The sequence below is a fragment of the Amblyomma americanum genome, chromosome 8 (assembly GCF_052857255.1).
Source record: "Amblyomma americanum isolate KBUSLIRL-KWMA chromosome 8, ASM5285725v1, whole genome shotgun sequence".
Taxonomy (NCBI): Eukaryota; Metazoa; Arthropoda; class Arachnida; order Ixodida; family Ixodidae; genus Amblyomma; species Amblyomma americanum.
This window is the reverse complement of record NC_135504.1, coordinates 7,764,689-7,770,742: the sequence shown is the minus strand read 5'-3', so window position 1 is coordinate 7,770,742 and position 6,054 is coordinate 7,764,689.

Below are 6,054 nucleotides of genomic sequence, written 5' to 3'. Positions count from 1 at the left end.
CGCAAAAAACAGACAGAAAACACAAAAAGCGGACGAGTAAATCCAGTGATTTCTGAAAAATTCCAGCAGCTTCTTGTGCAATTATTAGCGGTTAGCTATGGAAGTGATTTGTTTGGGGAGGTCATTTCAATGTTTGATGACAAGAGGTAACGCAGATGAATACAATGCTTTAGTTTCGCCGAAGATGCATCGCTTGCAACTGAAAGTAAGGTTCTCTGGACATGCGCAAAGCCCGATTGAGCTTCAAGGGATGTGGCCTTGTGTTAGGTGTTGCCAATTCGAGTAAAATGTCTTCTCAGTCAGTGTTGTGGTAGAATTTCTACTTTAAACTTGAGTAATTAAGCATGAACCCATTTTATGGACGGCTTCTATTATGTAGGTTACGTATAATTTCGATATGGTTCACCTATATAAGTGAAAATAGGTGAACTCAAACTAGGTGACCCGTATAGGGTTCGCATATACGGTATGACCATACAGATGAAGCGTATTCTAACGGGGGTAAATAAAATTTTAAATCAGCTAGAGTAAGTACATCACTTGTAAAACTTCGCGAGTAGCGCAGTTAATAACCCTTTTCATGCTTTGGCCTAAACGCTGAAATGTGCGTTGACTACGACTGGTTTTGCGTGAGATGCACATCTGAGTTTTTATGCAGCTGCTGGACCCACACTAGCGTTATATATATTAAGCGAGTGAAGTTAGATTATCTGTGCATACGGGCGGAAGCGACTAACCTGAAGTTCATGATAGTCACATTAAAGTACAATGTTGTCATCACTGTTACTGATTGTGCGGTACGGAATTCCGACGCCAGTACTCTAACAAACGATGCAATGTAATTCGGCAGATCGTTAATGTAATTGAGGAAAAGTAAGCGCACAGGAACGCTCCCTACAGGCACACCGGATGAAACGTTAGCGGGTGTGAAATAGCTAATGTTTACAGCTATATAATCTGTTCGCTCAGTGTTCAAAAACTTCTTTCCCATCTTTTTCAGACCCGCCGCGGTGGCTCAGTGGTTAGAGCGTTCGACTACTGATCCGGAGTTCCCGGGCTCGAACCCGATCGCGGCGGCTCCGTTTTTATGGAGGAAAAACGCTAAGGCGCCCGTGTGCTGTGCGATGTCAGTGCACGTTAAAGATCCCCAGGGGGTCGAAATTTCTCCGGAGCCCTCCACTACGGCACCTATTCCTTTCTTCTTTCACTCCATCCTTTATTCCTTCCCTTACGGCGCGGTTCAGGTGTCCAACGATATATGAGGAAGATACTGCGCCATTTCCTCCCCCCCCCAAAAAAAACAAAAAACAATTATATCCTTTTCAGCACCACCAAGTAGTTCATCTCAATGTTGCAAGAGGCATGACGGCCAGCTATTCCCCGAGTTATGTATCAATAAATGTACAGGATTTGGAAACGCGGGTCCCAGAGAGACGAAAATAAGAGGAAAGAGCCAAGCACACGAGATGGACAGGACAGAACACAGCGCTGAAAGCAGAGCATGACCTGGTGTTGTGTGTGTGTGTGTGTGTTTTTTGTCTAGCCGTTGTACTATTTGGCGTGATTTTGTGGTTAACATCCCAAGCCGGCGCTCTTGCAGACCGAAGGGCAGTTTCGCATTTGATACGCTCAAATAACTCTGTTCTCCATCCTAATCACGTTAACCCTACAGCCAAGTCGAACGAACTTCATTTCGTGCTTCTTCCTACCTATAACGTGACCACCTGAGGAAACGTAATACACACACAGAGTCACCACGCATTCACCTACCCACCAAGATCACCTCAGAGCCTGCGCAGGCCCGTTTCTATTTGTCCCTCACGGCTCCTCCAATGGGGGGAGGGTTGATTGGGCTGATTACGATTCCGGACATGTGCGGCGGCAGCGGCGTCGCTTGGCGATCGCGCGTCCTCTTGTTCGTGACGCTCAGCGCTTGTCCGCGCCGCGTGCCAGCGTCGTCACGGTCAAGTGGAGCCAGCTGGCCAAGGCGGCAGACCGGCGCCGACGGCGTGCCTGGGAGGGGGGGGGGGGGGGGGGGGGGGGGGGGTTAAAGGCCTGGTCAGCGCTGCGTCGCGTCGCACGCGGATGAACGCCGGCGTCTGCCGGCTAGGTTCCTTTCGCAGCTCTCTTGGTGGAGTGTGTCCTTCCCAGTGCCGAAGAAAAATAAGGAACACTCACACGCAGCAAAAATAAAAACAAAAAAAGAACAGCGTCTTCGCTCTGTCCTGCTAACCGCTCGTTGGAGGAGGGGGGGCGGGGGGGGGGGGTCAGATTTATGACCCTCTTGTTGGGAGCGAGTGGGGAAGAAGCCGCGGGTGCTTTCGGTCGGACCGTGTGGGTTGTTTTGCGGGCGAAAGAAAAAAAACAGAGAAAGTATGTCTTCGCTTGCTGACCTTTTCCCCTCACCCACATCTTCCTGGGCCGTGTTTGCGGATCGAACGGAGCCGATAAGACGGAGATCAGCCGACGGCGCGGCTTATACACGGGGAAATTAATTGCTCGACGGGGGTTAAGGCGAGACGCAGGAAACGAGTGTGTTTTGAGCTGCCACGGGGTGTGGGTATATTGATGCATAAGTGGTGAGGTGGGATTGTGCGCTGAATCTGAACAAGAGTAAAGAAAGAAAAAGGTCGAAACCAGCGATGAAATGAAGGTCCAAGAAATATACCAGCTGTTAGCAGAAAAAATATATTAAAATATATTGCACTGTGAATCTTTTAAAAATATGAGCGAATTTTTGTAGCGTAGTATTGTGTTGCATTGCATTTCATGGCTCTGCATTCTTTTTCATTGTAGGCCGCTGCCATGGCTCAGTGGTGATGGTGCTCGGCTGCTGACCCGAAAGACGCGGGTTCGATCCTGGCTGCTGCGGTCGTATTTCGATGCAGTCGAAATTCTAGAGGCCCGTGCACTGTGTGATGTCAGTGCACGTTAAAGAACCCCAGGTGGTCGAAATTTGCGGAGCCCTCCACTTTGGCATCCCTCATAGCCTGAGCCGCTTTGGGACATTAAACCCAATTAAACTAAACTAAGCGAAGCTATCAATTTCATTGTACCGTATTGTATAGCATTTAACTAGTATTTACAATCAATGAAGCAGGACGAGGTTTAAGCTGTGGAGGCAACCAGAGAACCCTAAAGCCCTCAGTGCGATGAGAGCATGGCAACGCACATCCACACAGTGTTTCACCACCTACCATGGTCCATAACAAATACCTCAGCTGACTAATTACATCAGTATAGAATTAATATGTGCACATATGAGATATTAAAAAGGTGTCCTTGCTTTGTTGTCTTAGTTTTTGTTTATGAATGCGCGTTAATTTTCTTTACATATTCATTTCCTCTCCTGTCATAGCCTGAAGAGAATCACAGCGTGAATGAATGAATGAATGAATGAATGAATGAATGAATGAATGAATGAATGAATGAATGAATGAATGAAAACTCGGTATTCCATGGGGACAACCATATACCTTTCCTGGACTATCCTGATCTTTACATTAATTGAGCCGTCGCTCATTTTTCATACTGCCTTTCCTCTCATTTATATCCTGACCGTACAGCGCAATTAGTGCTGGTTAGCGGCTAGTTAGCAACAATAGCGACTCCTAAAACCAAGCCTGATCAGTATAGCATTTTTCAACAAGCAGAGCGATCGACTTCAGGGCGAATCAACTGCAGGCCTCAGCTTCTGCCGCGGTGAAGCGACAGCATGGAAGCCTTGGCAAACAGCAGGTGTGAGCCGGGAATCTACCGCCGTATTACACAGCGGCGTCTCCAGCCTGTACCAATCCAGTTTTCCTTCCTTATACTGTAGTGACATATCGTATAAACATCCCGACCAATTGAACAAGGAAATCCTAGAAGCCTACCAAATAAGAAAAAAACCGAGATTGTGCTTCAGCAAACCATCCCTGCTCCTGCGTGACAGTGAGGTTGCCTATCTTGACACAACATAGTGCACGTGCATTGTGGTTTTGTTGTTCGGTTGTTGCCTGTCCCCTTATATTTGCCTGTTTCCTGTGATTAAACTTCAGTTGAGAGTCGGCACTTGTCTTGTGTTTTCTACCCTTGAAGTCCCCGTTTTCCACGCTGTTATTTTTAAAAATGTGTCACCAACTCGCCCGCCTAGCTATCGTGTTGAGAAGCATTAAAAATGAATGAAATAAAATTGGGAAAAGAAATGAAAACAAAAATGAAACATTTTTTAAAGTAAAAAGAATATATTAAAATTAGGAAATAAAATCAGAAAAATAAAAAGTAGACTCTGACCCAGCTGATTATGGATTCAGTCGAGTAAAGAAATCTGAAGGTTCACAAACAATTGTGTAGTCTTTGATCTCGTTAAAGCAAAGGTTAAGGGCCCCGCGATTACTTCATTATAGCTGTTGCTTCGCAGGAGCCCGTGATGACCGAGCTTCGGTGGGGAATCGTTATCCCTTCGTTATATCCATTATTTCGTCATAAGCCGTTTCGTTATAACGAGGTTCGACTGTAGCACAGTCAAGCCCTCACGACGCCCCCGGAGGCGGTTTCGCTTGAAGTGTACTTTGAGCCTTTGTTCGCTGTCCTTGGCGAAGGCACCGGAGACAATTGCGCAACGGAACGATTCCTTAAAGGTGTGCTTACTGGCGATACTCGGTGTGTATGCGTGATAACGAAACGCGGCGCAGCACGAGTGCATTCTGTCATGCAGTGGGGTAGCCCACCAGTATAGCGCGGATAAAACCTCAACCTTTAGCGTATACGGTACCTATCTTTGCCATTCGCTTCTGCTTCACTGGTTGCAACACGTGGTTAAGTCCCCTCGCAGTTTTGAATGAAAACAGTAAAAAAAAAACGATAAAGGAAATAATGATATGAACAGAGATAATATAAAGAAAGGAAGAAGAGAAAGAATCAAGGAAGAAAGAAACAAAAGAGGAAACAAAGAGCGAAAGGAAGGATGGAAGAAAATAAGAGAGAAATGAAGAAAGAAACACAGAAAAGCCAGAAGGACAAAAAGAGGGAACGAAAGAAAGAAAACAAAAGAAAGAATGAAAGGAAGGAAGGAAGGAAGAAAGGAAGGAATGGTAGAAAGAAAGAATGAAAGGAAGGAAGGAAGAAAGGAAGGAATGGTAGAAAGAAAGAATGAAGAAAAGAAAGGAAGAAGGAAAGAAAGAAAGAGAAAGAATGAAAGGAAGATGGAAAGATAGAAAGAAAGAAAGAAAGAAAGAAAGAAAGAAAGAAAGAATGAAAGGAAGAAAGAAAGAAAGATAGATAGATAGATAGATAGATAGATAGATAGATAGATAGATAGATAGATAGATAGATAGATAGATAGATAGATAGATAGATAGATAGATAGATAGATAGATAGATAGACAGACAGACAGACAGACAGACAGACAGACAGACAGACAGACAGACAGATAGATAGATAGATAGATAGATAGATAGATAGATAGATAGATAGATAGATAGATAGATAGATAGATAGATAGATAGATAGATAGATAGATAGATAGATAGATAGATAGATAGATAGATAGATAGATAGATAGATAGATAGAAAAAGAGAGAAAGAGATGATTAGATTCAGTCCTCTGAGTTCAGGGAGCAATGAACGTGATGAATTAGCTACTTATTATTGTTTACGCACCATCGTGCCAGGAAACAAAAAAAAAAATCCTTCCCCGATCTCGCAGTTCTCACGACATCGTTTTTCATCCACTTGCTCAACTGCGCTGCAGTTCACATTTTTGTTGATTTTCAGCGTTGTGCGCGGGGAGTTTATTTAGGAGAAAAGAAAAAAAAAGGAACCTATATACGTCGTCATCGGGTTGGCCCCAAGTTCTGCTCTATACTCAGGTCGGCGGAGCTCGGGAGAGCTCAATCATTCTGTGAAACCGCTGCCATTTTGTGTTCTTTCTTTCGCTGTTGCGCCCGAACCTCGATCCATCCCGAGTGCGACCCTTGTCGATTTCGGCGCCACTGTATCACCTTCTCGTCTCATTTGAGTGTGCGGGCGTGGGATACCCGGCGTGCTGCGTGCCTACGCAAGATGTGTCA